This window comes from Lissotriton helveticus, chromosome 11, assembly GCF_964261635.1.
Source record: "Lissotriton helveticus chromosome 11, aLisHel1.1, whole genome shotgun sequence".
NCBI lineage: Eukaryota > Metazoa > Chordata > Amphibia > Caudata > Salamandridae > Lissotriton > Lissotriton helveticus.
In genome coordinates, this window is record NC_136072.1 from 1,097,087,582 (window position 1) to 1,097,107,259 (window position 19,678).

At 48.4% G+C, this 19,678-nt stretch overlaps 1 protein-coding gene across 1 annotated transcript in view; it reads left to right on the forward strand.

Annotated features, from left to right (window-relative positions):
- The first annotated feature begins 10,013 nt into the window (after positions 1 to 10,013).
- SPECC1L (sperm antigen with calponin homology and coiled-coil domains 1 like) overlaps positions 10,014 to 19,678 on the forward strand; it is a 622,366-nt gene continuing 612,701 nt past the window's right edge. The window contains exon 1 of the mRNA XM_078667759.1: positions 10,014 to 10,150. The gene's annotated coding sequence lies outside the window, so the exon portion shown is untranslated. The remainder of the gene's footprint in view (positions 10,151 to 19,678) is intronic.

The window sequence follows — 19,678 nt, forward strand, 5'->3', positions numbered from 1 at the left end:
TCACTGCTCATTTCTGGCGGGTATGGTGTTCTGCTTTGCAGATATCCTCGACTATGTCCACCAGTTTCCATCCGGAAACAGACGGACAAACAGAGAGGCTAAACCAAATGTTAAAACAGTATCTGCGATGGTATGTAGATAACAACACTGAAGTTTGGGTGGAGTGGTTATGGCTTGCAGAAAAAGCGTACAACAATGTTCAGCATAGCTTCACCAAACACTCTTCCTTCTGTAGTACTTATGGGCATCATCCCCATTTTATTCCTTTTCTGACACCTAGCAACAGTGAGAGACTTCCGCTGGTACATGATAGAATCTCAGTTACATAAAATCTTTAAGGACACACAAAAACATTCAGTCCACGCTTAAGAACAATACAAGAGACAGGTAGACAAACATCGTAGGCAGGGACCTACTATGAAAAAGGGGATTAAGTGTGGCTCTCAACAGATAACCTTTGTTTCAAATGATATAGGGGCATATTCTCAACGACTAATCGCTGATTTAGCGGCACTTTAGCGCCGCAAAAGTGGCGATAGATTTATCGCCCCATTCTCAAGCTGGTGCAAACTGCCGATATCGCCAGTTTTCCAGCGATAGCTGCTGCAAAAAACCACTACACATGAGGTGAGAGCGACAACTAACGCTAATGATATGCAGAGTAGGCGTTCCCGTGCAAAAACACACGAAAACACCACTTCGCGATATTCTCAACGACCAGCCAGATCTGCGTTGCGATCCAAAAACTGGCCATAAGGCGCGTTAGCAGCAGGGATTTAACACCTGCCTTTTACTGGTGTCAAGCAGGACAACCTGCAGTAGAGAAGAGAGCCCAGCCCAGAGCCACAACTGAAGACCAACATGTCATGGAGTTACTGATCATGCAGCTCAGAGACCCAAAAGGGCCACAACACCAACCACCACCACCCCCAGGCTCTCCCTTGGACTACCACTGAGGCAGAGCAGAACAAGACAACAGGCCTTCCAAAAACGGCATGGCAACTCTGCCACACAATTGCAGAATGTGGGGAGAGGTGGGAACCAAGTATGAGTGAAGGAGGCAAGTCACCCATGAATGAGAATGTACACAATGCCAAGTGTGGCGGTGATGTGCTGGACAGACTTCAGTATGCAGAGCACCGACATGTCCATGTGGACATATACTGCTGGTGTTTGTAGTGTTGTGGACAGTAGACGCAACCGTGTTACCGTAGGCAGTGGGGAATACCTTGGTTATGTAGCTTTGTCGTCCCCCCTGTAAGCTTAAGCGGAGTGGGCTGGTCCAGCGTACGCCAGTCCAGCGTAGGAGTGTGAATAAATAGTCCGGGGCTCTGGGCGTGGTTCACTTCCGGGACGGCCAACGCGTCTGCCAGGGCGGCGCCCCTCACCCTTCCACGAGTCCGCCGCTGTGACCGCCAGTCTCTTCAGCAGATTGCTGGCTTCCGCTACACTGGCCCCCAGCGGCACAGCACCGTGGAGTTATGTGTGTGCTGACTACTGCCTTCGGCCTACACTGTGGTCAGCAGGTCCCTCAATTCAAATGGAGTCTTGATTTATTTATGACAAAGTCCAGTAGACAACAGACATTGTTTCCAGTGCGGCCCGCCCGGATGACGCAACATCACAGGCTGCGCACCCGCTGAGCGCTTCAGGTGCCACTAACTCTGTGCAGCTCAAGTCAATGCCACGTGGCTGTGGGCCCTTGCTGCCTCCGACCTACACTGCGGTCAGTAGTGCTCACACATATCAAATCCAATTATGACCTGCAAGGACACGTCATCATCGCTGGTTGCGCACCTGCTGAGCGCTTCAGGTGCCACTCACTCTGTGCACATCTGCACCTCCGACCTCGGAATTGCATGTGCCCCGGCACCCCCTGACAGATACTATTGCAGCCGATGACGACTCACACACTACGTACAGACTGACGAAAGACCAACGTATACACAGCCCACACAGAGAAGTCCTTGCTCGAAGTTATCTTGCATGGAATGGCCTTCACACTTACTCCCACACCATCCCAGGCGTACAACCGTTGCACACTAAAACAACTCATTGATCCGAGCTGTGGCATTTCATCCACCGAACTGGCGCAGGTCAGAACAGTGCCGCTTCAACCAGAGCCACTAACGCAATAGCAGAAAATCCCGGACACATGTACAACCCCGGTCATGTGGAACTGTACTGTGCACGTATGCTGCATTTACTGGGGCACTGCCATTGGCAGTGCTGCGGATCAGTAACCGGCTAAGCTTCCCCCTTGCCAACGTCATGCGTTCAGCCTGTATTGCATCGTCAATCGTGCATATTCGAGTGGTCCATGGATGTCTGCCTATCCAACAGGACAGTAGCAGAACTGGATTTTGACATGTGTGCGCGCCCCTGTTGGCCCACGACCAGGTGTGTCACCGTGATACCAGTTTATGGGATGCCTTGATACTTGGCATACATGCTGGCAGCTGGACCTGGGAGACTGCATCCCTGTAATTTTATTGCAGACATTTGACGCATTATCTGGAAACTATCACATGTTACCGCCGTGTTGGGAATACAACGTTAACACTAAGTTCTTTTCCCACGATAGACGGCGATATGAAAAATTGCATTAACCTATTTTGGCGGTGATTATCGCACATTCTTGAGAATATCCTCCATAGTGTGTTTAATCCGAAATACATTGATCCTTACAGAGTGGTGAAGCACATCAGTCATGTGGCTGTGAAACTTGCACTGCCCTCACATTTGAGAATTCACCCTGTGTTTCACGCGTCCTTACTTAAACCATCCCACTGTCAGGTAAAAAAGGTACCGGCCCCTTTGTGGGTGGATCAAGACGAGGAATATGAGGTCTCTGGTATAATTGACTCCAAAATACTGCGCAACAAACGGGTATCTAGTGGCCTGGAAGGGGTATGGAGCGGAGGAAAACTCCTAGGAACCCGAGTCGTCTGTACATGCTCCAAGAATGGTTACTGCTTTCCACAAACATCACCCAGACAAACCCTGGGCCTGTCAGTGTTTTCTGAGAAAGAGATGTACTGTCAGGGAACACTTACGTCATCCTCCGCCAGGCTCTGTGTGAAGGATCCGGCGCCCTGGAGAACTACATTCCCCAGCAGCAGCGGACATCTGACGTCAGACGCACAGTTGTGCACAACTTCCAGCAATCCGGAAAAGGAGGAGAAGCTACAGATTATATGTGATTTCCTGACGGTTGGTGGCTGTATATCTCAGCAGTCCTCTGGTATTCCTGGTCGAGTAAGGGTGCCTTGCAGCACCGCTTTGCTTTCTCTGCAATAATTGCTTGGGGAGTTATTAATTAGAACTCTCTTGGAGATTCTTTTCAGTTGGGCTCATCTCTGCATATTTCCCTACGTTCGCGAGTCCCTTTTCTATGAGGGCTTATGCGGGGGGGGGGGGGGGGGAGAATTGCAGGTATGTTGAAGTTGCATAAACCTTTGCTCATTATTCACGATATATTGTAACTGCTGGGGAGCAAACTTTCTTACTTCCCTGTTGGCGAGTCCAATGCAGAGACTCATGCAGGGGGAGTATTTTGTGCCTCATTTGAATATCCTGCTTTGTTGCCTACGAAGAGTGATTACCAACTCTCTTAACTATAGCTTTCTATATCGTATGTGGTATACATTAATTTGCTGTTTGAAGAACCGGATTCAACCACAAATCATTAGTTCTCTGGATGCGATATCTTGATTCACAGTATAAGGAAGTTACTCTAAACATTACTAAGTTGGAATAGAACTTTATTGCTTGCTTTATTATTACAATGAACCTTTCTACTACGAACTTTGATTCGCTATTTGGCTACGTTTTGTCTTTTCCTTTTAACAGGGCTGGTCAGCAGTAGGTGGTCCTTCCTAAGGTAGTTTCCTGACATTTTTCACTGATTCTAAGGGTAGGTGTAGAATACTAGTGTTATCTACATCTCATAAATACAGGGGTGTTTAGTACTGATAAAGATCATAGAGTTTATGTATTCTTCTGTCTTCTTCCAGTACACACCGTAAAGAATTGAGGTCACCTGCTCACCACCCCTGTACGCAAGAAAGCATTTTCTTTTCGTACAGGTAGTTAAAATGATGGGTACATATATATCATTTGAGGGAGTTGTTATAGTTACCTCACCAAGTTGGAAGAGTATTACAATATTTTCTTTTGTGTCCACAGGTCTCCCTGCCCACCTGTCCCCATCCTTCCTTTTCCCGGCTTGACCATCCTAAAGTCTGTGTGTTACTCATATCCAGACTTGGGGCTGTTGAGAGGTGGACCCCTTTGAGCATCGGTTCGATCCTGATACAATTGGTCAGGGACAGGCAAAGCATGTTCGGAGGTTCAGAGCTGTGGCCGATGTTTGACAAAGCCCGATTGGGCAGGTGAAATAATGGACAGGTGAAATAATCGGATCAAGTAGCATAGCCAAATCCAATGCTATAATTTTGGCCAGAATCTTATAATGCAGATTTAATAATGATAGTGGCCTATATGACCCACAGAGTAGAGGGTCTTTGCTGGGCATGGGAAGCAAAATGATCACGCCTCCAGCAGAGTGGGGGGCAGTTCCCGCCGTTCGAGAGCTTCATTGTAGACTTCAAGCAGATGTGGAGCTAGTATGGATTTGTAGGCCTTGTAAAAGCTATCAGTGAGCCCATCAAGGCCTGGTGCGGTGTGTCCATTCATGGCGTCAATGGCGCTAATAATTTCATCAGAGGTGAAGGGCTCTGCCAAAAATTATTGCATAGCTTTTTCAATCCACACTACAGCAACTTCAGCTAGATATGCATTATGATCGTCTTCACTGTGAGTTATGCGCAACGGATATAACAGAGTAGTAGTCTAGAAATTTGTACCGAATATCAGGAGTGCCGGTCAGTATCTGCCCTTGTGAGGAGAGAAGTGCAGCGATATATGATCGCCCCACAGAGGGTCTCAAGAGTCTCGCCAATGTGCGGCCGGGCCTCTCGCATTCTCCATACCGGCGCGCTGTAGCATACTTACTTAGGAAATGTGCTTTGCCTTCCGCGGTCTCCTTGAATTCTGCCAAGAGCGTCAAACGACAGCTCTGCTAAGTCGGCCCGGGTAGTTCTGCCTGCTCTTGATCTAACAAACTCAGTTGCTGCTCTATGCGTGTCAGTGTATGCCTAAAGTCTGGTAAGACACCAGCATGCTTGGAGATACATATTCCTCGCAGATACTCTTTAAATGCCTCCCAAAGCGTGGCCCAGGATTGTACTGACCCATTATTTATGTCAAAATGGTCAATGATTGCGTCATGGAGCTCAGAATGGACGACCTCGTCCAGCAATGCCTGACTGGGGAACCTCCACTGCCTCTCGCATCCCTCCGGCCGTGGGACCCTAAGTGTCAGCACAACTGGAGTGTTCAGAGAGGGTTCTGGGTAGATGTTGGGATGCCTTGTACCAAGCGGCCAAAGTAGGAGACGCAAGCCAAAAATCCAATATTGTCCAAGTGTTGGAGGGAGCCACATAGTGAGTGTATGCTGAGTCCCCAGATCTGCAGTTTTGCCAAACATCCATGAGGCCCAGTGTGTCGCACAGCTATAGCGGGGTGTGGCACGCTTGAGGCTTTGCGTCAGTGGAGTCTGATGTGCCATTACGTGCAGGTTCTAATATGAGATTGAAGTCAACGCCCATGCAAATGTAATCCACGTCCAACTGTAGGATTTGTGGGTGTAATGTGTGAAAAAAGTCTGGAACCTTCGACGTTAGGCTCATAGATGCAGACTAATGCTTGCCGACAGCACATAAGGTGCACAACCATCATGGTGTACCAGCCTTCGCTGTCAATGCGAACCTTTGGGAATTGGAAAGGCAAGCGCTTATGTAGGAGGACAGCTGTCCTTCTAGCATATGTGCTGTAGTTTGCAAAATATCTGTGAGGGCCCCAGGAAGTTGCAAAGCACGTTGTTGCAGTTTTTCGGCAAATGCGTTTACTGAAGAAACGCAATATCTACCTGGTGCCTCTGTAGGTAGTTCAACACCTGCTTCCCTTTCCTACCGTTATTTAAGCCCCTAACAGTCCAAGTGAGTAACATTTAGTCAGAGAAAGCTGACAATTTATCCTAAGTCGTCATTTACTAGGCTTACAAAGGAGTCTGTGCCCAATGCTGGTAGTACTATTACAAACGAGGGGAACCCCGGTAAGCCAACGGCATCTGGGTAAATAACATATTATCCAAAACAAAACAATGCCAACAAGGGCTAATGATGTTAGATCTGTGGCGTGTGATTGAATACCACAGCGAACGAGCGCTACTTCACATCTAAAATACTCATGAAAAAAGGAAAAGAAATTTAGTTGCACCGGCGTATCCAGTTTGAGTTGGTCCGCTCATACTAGAGAGAGCGCCCATCGGAACACCCCTAGTGGCTTTTTGAACAATATTAATTACTTTGAAAATAGGAGCCTACACTTTTGTTCGCTACTTATCAGTACATCTGGAAAAGTTCTTTGTCGTTCGTTTTTTTACAAATCGGTTGGAATTCACTAACTACGACGGATTATCATTAGCCCTTGTCCTGATGAGGACCGTAGTCAATGGGCTGAAACGCGTCGACACCCACGAAGAGACACCAGTATTAAAACATCTTACGTTGTGAAAATACATATTTAAAAAGAGTTTAATAACAAGATAGGTTGAAACAATATAGACCTTCCTTGCTCTTTTTGATTTCTGGTTAGATCTTGTTTCATAGGAATGCTTAGCTGTACATGTTTATAGCATCCTCTTTTTCAAAAAAATTTGGGCTAACATATTTGAAAGAGATACAAAAAATATGTGTGTCTATATAAATATGTGTAAAAAGTAATGTGTGTATATGTGTTTGGTTTGTCACTGTACCTAAATATTGGTTTGTAAATTAACAAGCCGTTGTGGTAAAGAATTTTTCTAATTGACAAAAAAATAAAGTGCAAGTCAGAAATTTGTGTTATGTTCGGTATTGGAGGTATATAAATTAGGTAGAATTTGTTTCGTGAACATGATTAGTTTCATTTAGGAGGAGACAATTTATATTGCTCTTTCATTAATATATTGTTTGAATTAGACCTCAGGCAATGCTGATAGTACATCATACCGGCTACATTGAGTGCTTAGAGATAACAGCAAAGATACATAAAAACAAACAACAAACCGCCCCCTATACCCCACCCACCCTGCACTCCCAACTGCAGGGAAAAACACCACTGATTAGTAAGCGAAGTGCAAAAGGAAACAACCCCAAATAATGGGGAATGGGAAAAAGCATCATACAATCTAAACAGTATATCCGATCCAATGTGATACACACCAGGGGGAGGCAACGCCCTGAAAAGGAAAGTTTGGTGCAAGTCTGACCAACAATACGGAGTTCAACTAGACGGATCACTCCGAAGAGGACAGATCCACACTGGCCGCTGATCCGCTATATGGGGGAGAGACTCTGGAAGGGTCCTTTCTTTGGGCCCCATCTGCACCTTTATAGTCACAGCAAAACTCCTGGAAAGCTGTGGGTGTATCAAACATTCGAGACCTCCCTGCAATGTCCACTCGCAAACGAGCTGGGTAGATAATTCCGTACTGGAGACCTAAGTTTCAGAGAGCAGCCTTTACTCCAGCGAACTTCCTCCTCGCCTCCTGGGCCATAACAGCGAAATTTGGGAACAGTGTAATTGTGGATCCCTGCCAGGACAATGTTCCAGTTTCTCATGCCAGTCGCAGCACAGTGTCCCTATCATGAAAGTTCAGGAGGCGAGCTATGATCGGTCTCAGTGGGGCGCCTGGATTAGGGCGAGGCCTGAGTGTACAGTGAATCAGCTCGATCAGAAAGCTGGAGGTGAAGGACTCTTTGCCAAATAAGTCTGTGAATAAGGTTTAAATAACAATGAACCAATACGGCCATTGTTGGTGGACTCTGGAACACCAAAATGGGCACATTGTTGCCCCTACTTCTCGCCTCCAAATCTTCATTCTTCAGAATTTGCTCCATCTGGTCCAATCTCTTGACGGATTGCGCGGCCCCGTCTTCCAGATCGGACACCCTGCCTTCCGCATTGTCCAAAAGGCGCTCGTGACCTTCCAGTCTGGCCCCCATAGTGTCCAGACGCTTCTCCAGAAAGGCAAAGCGGCCATCCAGGGCCTTAAACCCTGCACGCATGAGGGCATCCGAGCTCGAAGGGGCACTCTCTGGGCGGGTAGCTGCCACACCCCCTTCTGCCATGTTGGAGCCAGGTTCTACTGATGTGCCGCTAGGTTTGGTGAATTGTAGTACCCTTTGTTTAGGGTCTTTCCAAAACATGCCACGCACCGCTCCCCCGTCGAGATGTCCAATGGCCACAGTTGCAAAGCGGATTGCGGTTGCCACACATTTGAGTCCGATAGCCAACTAATTAGGCCAATCAGTGCTCGGCCCACATGATTGTGCTAACAAAAGGCGTGTGACCAATTCATAGGAAAAAAAAAAAAGAGTGCACGGACCAAACTATAAATAAACAAAAGAGTTAGGGGGCATGTAATTGGGCAGTAGTCATGCAAGTACACACACCCGAAGGTGGGACAAATAGCAACGTTTCACCAATGAAAAGAAAGGAATTTAGACAGGCACACAAAGAAAACAAATGAGAAGTGATGGGAGATATGAAAGCCCATTGAGTAGATACAGCATGTCTTGAAGTGAAAGCGCATGCGCTGCCTAGGCAAGACCTAAAAACGACAAGCGATTTCTATAAGATAGAAAAGAGGCAATAATTTGTAATAAAAGTTATTCCAAAGACATGGGGTCCTAGCTTTGATTACGATAACCGATAAATTAGCACATAAAACATATAGTAAATTGACAATGCCACGCATAAGCAGACTGAAAAATTGTGGGCCATAGGTATAAACAAATTCCAATGTACTCCTACTAAGCAACTTGAGTAAAAGAATGAACAACAAAGAAATCTGAGAGGATAAACGACTCTTTGTTTTAACTTCATGAGTATCAAATAATATCCACGAAAAGTTCTCTCTGTTAATTAAACGAAAAACCCTTTTGATGTACGCACTGCCTCCGCCTTTCCATTGTTTAAATTTAAATCGAAGAAATATCTAGTTGACATTAGCTAGTAAGGCTAGACTTAGGCGCCAGGCTGTGCGGACTATATCTCATTTCGACAACCAAGGGTCCCCAACTCCCCCCCTCCCCAACCTTATTCTTACTTCTTGTAGACTTTTCTCGTTAAATCGTTGTTTTTGCATTTCTACTATATGCCTCGCCTCTGGTTTGTATAACACGCCCCTCCCCCGGTCTGTTTTGCTCCCTGTTAAGCGTCTGTTAACCTCCTCAGGATTGAACTGCTGCGGTACTTCGCCACCCACAATTCATGGACCACGGACCACGGTCCACGGAAGTTCGGTGGATCTGTCTCTTGGCACTTAGACCTTCCTGCGTGAAGCTGAAAAGATCCTCAAGTTAGCGTCTGCCTGCTTTCCTATGTCTCATACCACCGATCTTTAACCGCAACAGCTGCGTAGCAAGAGAACCTAATAAAATAAAAACAACATTACAGTGATCTCCAGCTCCTCTAAACATTCCGTCCAACCACCCAGTTGGGGTCCATCCTCACTCCACTGGTTTGTGAGGCGAGCTACGTGTAGCAGGTGCTTGACCCGCTCTGCAACAAACCAAGCGGGATAACGTAATCTACAGGAGTCGCAGAGGGTTCTCTAATCACTTTACGGTCCATGCGGGCGGTCAGGCGGCGCTCGGTTCCAGTCTCGTTCACCGGCAACGGTTCGCTCTGTGAGGAGAAGCCCAGGGCAGCGGTACACTCTCAAGCCGTCACGTGACAGCGTGCGATGCTGCCTCTTACGACAATTAGGTGGTATAGTAAACAAAGCGACGTCTCAAGCCAGAAGGAGGCTTGAAACGCACACAGGGTTTCACCGCGCGCAGCCCAGTTGACGACGACGGCGCACGTCCACACGGTTGTGTGGATTGTGCGCCTGCGCACTCCCCCGCCCCGAGACATTACAGCAACTGAACTGAGCCGCTGGTTTGAACGGTGGAAAGACAGGGACAGAGAGCGAGCCGCGGAATGCACCGGAGCCTGAGGGGGGCGCCCTAACCTGGAGGAGCAGAAGCATCGCCAGGTACTAACCCGCTCCCCACAGGGGTCACCGGGAAGAAGGCGACACTATGGGGATCGTGCTGGTAGACCAGGAGTTATAAAACCGGAGGGCGCAGGGGACAGGGAGTCGGCAGGGGGCTGGCGATCTGATACGGATCTGAGCGTGTGGGTCATGGTACTTGGGAAATGAGAGAGTCTGGCACAGACAGATCAAGAGATCTGGTACAAGAAGATCGTCAAGGACCGTGCTGGGTCAGAATGTACCAGAGACATTGATGCAGAAGAGAAACTTGGGTGTTTGTTACAGCAGCAACCAGGGGTCTGGTACAGGAGACAGATCAGGGCTATTAGATACAGGGGGGGCTAGTAATGCAGAGAGATTTTGGGGTTATAGGTACCCCAGAGATGCAAGAATGTACTGGAGAGACACCATGCTTTGTGGTAGGAGAGAGATCAGAGTTGGTGATGGCAGAGAGAGGCAAATAGATGTGGAACCGAAGAGACCCAAGGGGTCAGGCGTACAGGGAAAGGCCAGGGCCAGGGGTGACACAAGGATCTTTCTGGTGCATGAGTGACGGGAGATCTCGTGTAGGGGATGGGGCAAGGTATGTGATACGGGAGAAAAGCCAGAGATTCTGCTTCATGTGAGCGAAACAAGGGGCGTTACCACAGAGACCCAAGGGATCTGAAATAATTGATGGCCTCCCAGAACTGGTAAAGGGTACAACTTGGATCTTCGATCTAGTATGAGACATCAGGTGAGATCTTGCCAGATTCATGAGAAGATGATATGAGGGACAGCAGATTGTCAGGTACAGGAGACCCACCAAGTTATCTGGGAATGCTATGGCTGTTGACAGGAAAGTCCAGGTGATCTGTTTCAGGGGACCTCACGCAGGAGTGGTGTGAACATATGAATTAGGAGTGATCGAGGAATGTACTGCTAAAGATGCATACGATTAGATACAGACAATCCCATGGGAGTTAACTGAGCGCCATATGAGGCTAGAAAAGTGTGTAAAGCAGTGGAATGTTCTATCTGAGAACATATCCGGTGGACACTAAAGATGCCAAGAATGAGGAATAAAGACCATTAGAAGAGGGTGACAGAACTTGATTAACTCTAGGTAACAGCCAGGAGGAAGAAGCTAGATCAGAAATCTTATTATTATACCATGAACCTATTGAGAGGAAAACCCTCTGTATCTAGTTAAGAGAGTGAATGGCTGATCTGCTTAGGAAGGTAATCGTGAGTAATGTTAAGCATTGATGTTTTGGTTGAGCATGTGGTGTTGTGCTGTAGACGGGCCCGAGACATTCAACCTGGAAAAGACCATCAGGGGACTTGGGGAAAATAGAGAGAGGGTTGTGTAAATGGTCCAAGTTTGAAGGGTGTCGGTGTTGATGATAGAGCTGCTGAGGAAATAAACATGATTATGTATAGGAGTGATTTGCTTAAGAATAGAACACCATGGGATTCTGGTTGAGAAGCGCAAGCTCCTCGCTATTGGTAAATGAACAAGGTTTAGAATATTGGCTCGGGATTCATCATTGGATAGATTTATACAAAATAAAACTCATCATTTTACCTCAATGTTTGGTATATGCTATTAATTGCGACTACAGTCTATGGTTGTACAGTTTTGGTGCCAATGGAATGTCACTGATCTTGCTTGCTCTTTCCTTTTCACTGTTAAATTGTTGCCTCGTTGTGCTTAAGTATGGATAGGCTTTGAATACAACCTGATCTTATTTGGGTTAGTGTAAAGTGTGGTTTTATGTACTAATTGCACTAGGTTGACTTTGGTAAAACAAATTAAATACTGAAGACCCCCTGTTGATTGTTTTCTGCCCCCACTCGCTTTGAGTGTCTGAACCAATGGCTCTGATCTGTTCAATGTCTCAGTTGCATGAGTTGGCTTCTTGTGGTGTAGTGGCTTGGTTTTCTCTGCTGTTTTCTCGAGCGTTCTCCATATGCTTCTGTCTAGTTTAAATCAGTTCATGCAGTTTTGTTTAGACTTTACAAGTGGTGACACTTGTATAGAGCGAACCTAGCTGAGAAGCAACAAAGCAATGCCCACGTGATGCCCGTGGGGATAGGCTATTTATTTGACAAGTGTACCTAAGTTGTATGTGATTCCTTCTTCCATAGGCCTTCTAACTCCAGAATCTGTGACTTCTGTCGAGGCACACAGTGTCTAGCCATAATTTGCTTCGGTGATAGGTGCTGAAACAATTTGTGTCCACAGAAATGAATTAAACTAAAATGTACCGCAAGAGTGGCAACCAAGCTGTCCGCTCAGATAGTGCATCAAGCTATTCTGTTTCACCATTGTTGTCACAGATTGGCATACCAAAGTTCATTCTCGACCCCATCTTCAGAAATTGTCCATTTCATTAATTAATCAATCACATACATAAACAAGAAATAGTATTTAAAGTATTTTTCTCCATTGATAATGCTGTTCTAAATGTTGAAAAATATTGTAAGCTTTGCAAAAACAGTGCAATCAATCAACTAACATTTTCTCCAAAAAAGCCAGTCTTTTATCAGCTGAAACATCATAAATCAAGCTATTATTTATCATTATTATTGACCCCCACACACCCAAGAGCACACTCAAAGCTTTTTTTTGACGATTCGGTTGTTATTATCAATTATGTATGTACTTTTTAAGATTGGTACAAAGAGGTCGTATATGACTCGTTTGATTGATATTCCTGTTATACAATGCCGTATCCTTTCATTTGTGATTTTCTCAACGACTGAATTTCATCTTGTTACTTGGATTTAATTTCTGTATCCATTAAGGTCGGTCCGCTCAAAGTTTATTCTGTACTTGTTTGTTAAAATTAGCTTGCTTATCCTCTTGTGTGGTAATATTTAAGTTGATGCCATTTCTCACTGGAAGTGCTTGCTGTTCATCACTTATTTCAGTCTGTGATCTGTGCTGAAGCTCTCTCTGTTCATCCTTCTGTCACTAAAAAGCAATTTATCAACTGTACAGAAGTATTCGCCGTTCATGCCTCTTCTGAGTCTGCTCTAAATCACTCTCAGCCCGTCTCTTGCCTCAACCTGTGCTGAAGCACTTCTATCCCTCTGTCATCTCAACTGGTTATTTTCACTGACGCACCAATAGTTAATTCCTGACCTGCACCTGTGATCTGTACCCTAACTCTTCTTTCCCATCCCTTATTGCAGTATGTCATGTGTGATGAAGCCCTTGCTGTAGGCTTTAGCCTGTAAGATGAGAGCGAAAAAAGGGGGGATATGGTACCACAATGATCCAAGGGATCAGTGCTGATTCACCACTGTGTCTCCCCGTCGGTTACTCACCTGAGCCTGTCATCTGGCCATGAAGTATTCACTGTCCACTTCTCACCTGAATCTGTGATCTGGCGTTGAGCACCCTTTGTCTGTCACTGACCTGAACCTGTTCTGTGCTAGAGCATGATCTGCCCTGGAGCAGTAACGGTCCTCTCCTCATCTGAATCTTTGATCTGGCCTGAAGCATCCATGCTACATACCTCACCTGTATCAGTGATCATGTCTGGAGCAATGAATGTCTATCCGTCACCTGAGCCTATCATCTTCCCTGAAGCACTAGCTGTATTTCAGCTGAACCTGCGATCTGGCCTGGAGTGCTGTCTGTAACCGGAACTTGTCATCTGCCCAGAGACACTCGCTGTCCTTCTTTCACCTCAGCCTTTGATTTGCACTGAAGCACCCATTGTAAATGACTCCTCTGAACCTGTGATCTGGCCTGCATCAATGATTCTATCCATCGCCTGTGATGAGCCAAGGAGCACCTGTGGTACAGCTGGAGAGCTGACTGTCTTATCTCTCACCAGAACCTGTGATTTGACCTGGGGCACTTAGTGCCCTTCGTTCACCTGGGCATGTTATCTGCCTGGAATCACTCACTGAACTTGTCTGGCACTCTAACTGTCCATCTTTCTCCCGGAGCACCTGAATCTGTGATCTGGACTGGAGCACTGACTCTCCATCCTTTACTTGAGCATGTGATCAGCCCTAAAGCAGTCACTGTCCGACTTTGACACACGCCTGCGTTCAACTCAGGCAGTCACTGAGAGGTGTGGCTCACTGGTTAGAGGCGGCAGACCTGTAAGCAGAGAACGGCCCGGGACCAGGGTTCAATTCCCGACGCGGCAGGGTCTTGGGGCAGGGTCTTGGACCAAGGTCAACGGACTCGATAATTCTCGCCTCAGTGCCTACTCTAACCAGGGAATACACTCTGTAACTCTGGGCATTAAGCTTGCCTCATTCTACAACGGCCCCCCACAGACGCCGGGGATGCCTGGTTTCACCCTGGAGATACCCAGAAAGGGACCATCTCACAGGGAAAACCAGGACAGGTTCCCCAGCGGTCTACAGCGCCAGGACACTCGGGTAGAGTAACAGTGCGCTTTACAAGTATCCAACATTTACATTTACATTTACTGTCCTCTTTCATTTGAGCCTGTGATTAGTCTTAGAGCAGTCACTGACCGTCATTTTCTGGAGCTGTGATCTGCCCTAGAACACCTGTTCCACATCTCTCATCTGAACTTGTGATCTAGCATGGAGTGCTGGCTGTCTATCCCTCACCTGAACCTGTGATCTGCCACGAGGCACCCAACGTCCATCTTTTACCTGAACCTGTGAAATGCCCTGGAGCGCTGACTGTCTATCCCTCACCTGAACCTGTCATCCGCCCTGGAGTGCTGACTGTCTGTCACTCACCTGAACCTGTGATCTATCACGAGGCATCCAACGTCCACTTTCACCCGAACCTGTCATCTTCCCCAGAGCGCTGACTGCCTATCCCTGAACCTGTGATCTTCCCTGGAGCCCTGACTGTCTCTCACCTGAACCTATGATCTTCCCTAGAGCCCTGACTGTCAATCCCTCACCTGAACCTGTGATTTGCCCTGGAGCACTGTCTGTCCTTCACCTGAACCTGTTATCTGCCTTGGAGCACTGACTGTCTGTCCCTCACCTGAACCTGTGATCTGCCCTGGAGCTGATGCCAACAGAGATGAAGAATTCGCGCCAGGCACTATGCCGTGATTACGAGAACTGATTGACGAACGTGCAGAACGGGACCTATTCGAGTCTTAACTATTCCGACCACACCCTGAGGAAACCCCAGGCTGGAGGGCCATGTAGAGGGGGCGAAACACGTATTGGCTGTCACCTTTCTCTATTGTGACTCCGAAATTCGGATAAGAGTCATACAACATAAAAAACTCTCCAAAGGAACCGTATTTTGGATTTCTTCCCGCGAATTATGATAAGAACTAACTTGTCCTGACCTACTTGGATCTGCTCTGGAACGCTGACTGTCTATCCCTCACTTGAACCTGTGATCTGCCACGGAGAGCTGTCTGTCCCTCACCAGAACCTGAGATCTGCCCTGTAGCACTGCTTATCCCTCACCTGAACCCATGATCTTCCCTGCAGCCCTGACTGTCTATCCCTCACCTGAACCTGTGATCTTCCCCGGTGCGCTGTCTGTCCCTCACCTGAACCTGTGATCTGCCACCAAGCCCTGACTGTCTGTCACTCACCTGAACCTATGATCTGTCTTGGAGTGCTGACTGTCTGCCCTTTACCTGAACCTGCGATCTACCCCGAAGCCCTGGCTGTCTGTCCCTCACCTAAATCTGTGATCAGCCCTGAAGCCTTGGCTGTCTGTCCCTCACCTGAACCTGTGATCTACCCCGGAGCCCTGACTGTCTGTCCCTCACCTGAATCTGTGATCTACCCTGGAGCCCTGATAGTCTGTCCCTCACCTGAGCCTGTGATCTGCCTTGGAGTGCTGGCTGCCTGTCCGTCACCTGAACCTGTGATCTACCCTGGAGCCCTGACAGTCTGTCCGTCACCTGAACCTGTGATCTGCCCTGGAGCCCTGACTGTCTGTCCCTCACCTGAACCTATGATCTGTCCTGGAGTGTTGTCTGTCTGCCCCTCCCCTGAACCTGTGATCTACCCTGGAGCCCTGACTGTCTGTCCCTCACCTGAACCTATGATCTGTCCTGGAGTGTTGTCTGTCTGCCCCTCACCTGAACCTGTGATCTACCCTGGAGCCCTGACAGTCTGTCCGTCACCTGAGCCTGTGATCTGCCTTGGAGTGCTGGCTGTCTGTCCCTCACTTAAACCTATGATCTACCCTGGAGCCCTGACTGCCTGTCCTTCACCTGAACCTATGATCTGTCCTGGAGTGTTGTCTGTCTGCCCCTCACCTGAACCTGTGATCTACCCTGGAGCCCTAACTGTCTGTCCCTCACCTGAACCTATGATCTGTCCTGGAGTGTTGTCTGTCTGCCCCTCACCTGAACCTGTGATCTACCCTGGAGCCCTGACTGTCTGTCCCTCACCTGAACTTATGATCTGTCCTTGAGTGCTGGCTGTCTGTCCGTCACCTGAACTTGTCATCTGCCCTGGAGCCCTGACAGTCTGTCCCTCACATGAAACTGTGATCTTCCTCGAGGTACTCAGTATCCATTGCACAACTGTCTTCGTTGTCTTTGCTGGTGAGCGGCCATGCAGCCCTTCTACCTATCAACATTGATACCTACTCGCTGAAAGGCGCTTCGACGCCTCCTCAGGGGTAGTATGCGCTATATGAATACAATTATAATCCTCTGTAGCTTTGGTCCGTAGCACACTCCATACATATTCCGTGACTTGGTGGTCGCCAGTTGTTCTCACCGGAGCCCACGAGCCCTTTCCAGCAGCGTGTTGGTGGATCTGTGCTGCTGGATCTGTGCTGCTTCTCGACTGCCTCTGTCTCTCGCCGTTGGTTTCTGTCATGGCTGTCTAGCTTGTTTTTGTTGCCTCTGGCCTTCCTTTCTAGCTGCTGCTGCCACCTCGGCCTGTCCACCTTGCAAAAGCCCCGTTGGTGGTCGTTGCTACCATGACGAGGCCCCACCAGTGCCAGGATGTCGTCTATCGGCGTGCTTAAGGACCACAGTGCCAGGACCAGACTTTCAACATGTGCTGATCTCTTCCTTGTCCTTTCTTCACTACATCATTGTTCTGCCTGACCACACCGATTCCCATCATGTCTGGGCGGTCATCATGTCATGTTAAATAGTGACATGTTTAGAGTGTCCCACGTTACACTGGGTAGGCCTCTTTGTGAGACGCATAATCCACGGGGCACGGAAGCTCGGTCTCTTGGCGTGGACATCAATAGAGGGCATGGGGGGGGGGCAGCTATTAACCTGGTCTAGTCCTTTGGTACTCCTGGCACTACCCTCACTTAAAGTCCTGTTTACTCTCTGCGTTTCTCCCTACGTCCCCACCTGTGAACTTGAAAAGGGTAAGCTCTTCCAGGCCTAAGGGTGGGCATGGTGGTCAATCCTGTGATGCCATCGGTGCTGAAAGGTTTCTGATGGCGCTCCCGCCGCCCTTGGCGTCTCTGTGAATGGACCGCTCGGACCTCTAGCAGAGGGAGCGCATCTCTGAGGGGTGCAGTGGTGAGTCCTTAATCAAGGGCCGGGGCCGCGAGGTGCGCGTAGGGATGGGATGTTCTAGGCGTCGTAGCGCCCTGTGTGTGGTGCAAGCACTTCCTGCCAGTTCCAGCCTTTCCTCCCCCTTCTGGGGTGCCTTCTCTCTGAGGGGGAAGGATGGCGCCTGTGTGATGGGGACCTCAGTGCTAACATGGGAACGGGTCCACGCACCCTCTCACCACAGAGGATGTGCGGCTCTTACTCACACCTCCACCCACCTGCCGGCTCACCCTCCGTGCTGAGAACAGGTGCAACTGCTGGGACCCACACAGCCGCCCTCCCCGCCCCACAGCATGACTGGGCTCCTTACTGTACTCTTTGTTTGCACTGTCACGCATGTTCCCTCATACCTATTTTCCCCTTGAACCCCAGCTTCACAAATGGCCCAGAAGTGAGCCTCTGTAGAGCGGCCTAAGCTTGAATGGGCATGTCATCATAAGTCCTGTGCATGCTTGAAGCATGAGGCCAGTGGGGCTGCTGTTAATCCTGACTTTTCTCGTGTGCCTTCCCTGGGTGAATCCTAATTGAAGTCCTTGACCAGAGATGTGTGTCCATGGGTTAACCCCAATTACTGCATTAACCATTAAGGGATTAAGCAAGTGATGTGCAGAGTGTGGGTATTGCCCTGAGGGATGCTGTGTTATAGGACCATACTGTCTTTGACCTGCTCTTACTCTGTCTCCGGGCGTTGTTCGCATTATAGAAACCCCTGTAATAAGGAAATAGAAGCGTGTGCCTCACAGTGCCGGGTTTTTCAGCAGGTCCGGCCTGGTCCCGTCTTGTGTGAACTCCGTCTCATAAAACGACCCGTACCTGCTGCGCCTTGGCACCTGTGCCCGTCAAGAGGGCGGGTAGTTTATTTAGCACACACCTTGTTGCAGACTCCAGTCCCGCGTGGGACGGGGGGTGTCATGATTCACACCCGGGGCGCTGGGAATAGATCCTTTGTCCTGCCAGCTGCACTCGACCCTAAGCAATGACTGCTGGGGAATCGGCTAAGAGCTGAGCCCAGAATTTCGGGCATTTACTGAGGTTCACGGCACGAAAAGGGCCTGGTGTGGGTTTTCATGCTTGTATGGAACTCTTCGGCTCTTGAATGAATATTCGTCTTCGTTTAGTCTGAATTTATGGATTTGGTAATATTGTCCATGTATGTTACACACAATCCAAACGGAATATACTCTGGGCTCTCTAATAACATTATAAGAGCCTCGAGAGGATGAACGCCTGACTCGGCCCTGCTGGGATTTGGATCTGTAACCAGCATATAACATACAGATTTCTTCAGCGGGCGCTCAACCCACTGATCTATACAAGGGTTCTGTGTGTGACCCGCACGTAAAGCCGCAGTGCGCAGAAGTGACCCGGACATGTATTTGTCATTACGATCGCAATAGGTATCCTTTGAACTATGAGTCGCAAGGAAAGGGGCGTGTTGAAGGGGCTTTCCTTCTCACTCGCAGCTCGCCATGGAAGGGGCAAATGCTTTGTGCCCGCTTATCGGGTTGCAAACCTTGCAGGGCTTCCCGGCTGCCGGGGCTGGCAGTACCCGTTCTCACAGTGTAAGCTGTCAGCATCTGACATCAGAGAGAGCAGGAGCGCCCCCTGTGCTGGCGGCCTTCGAATGTGAGGGCTGGCATGTGTCTCAGCATTACCTACTGTTCAATGCCAGGGACGCAAGGGGTTCGGGCCTAACTGCGAACAGCCTCATTGTGCTGTGAAGGATTAGAGAACCCCTCGTAGCACTAAGGGTGAAGGTGCATGCCTCCACGCCTCCAAAAAACGAGCATTGTGCTGTGAACAACCTCTCTGGGCGTCAGGCCTGTGCATGTGTAGTGGGAATCGGGGCGGGTGGTTTCTGTGGATTAATTATTTCTATGATCAAAAAAAATTGCTAAGTATGCAAACGTTTTCGCTTTGCTTCAGCTGTGTCAAAAGCACGAATTTAACACTAAAATGGTTTTGCCTTCTACTTTGCAGAGAACACTTCGCGCTCTTCTGCGCTTGGAAAAGCTCTGCTCGAGGCAGTCTC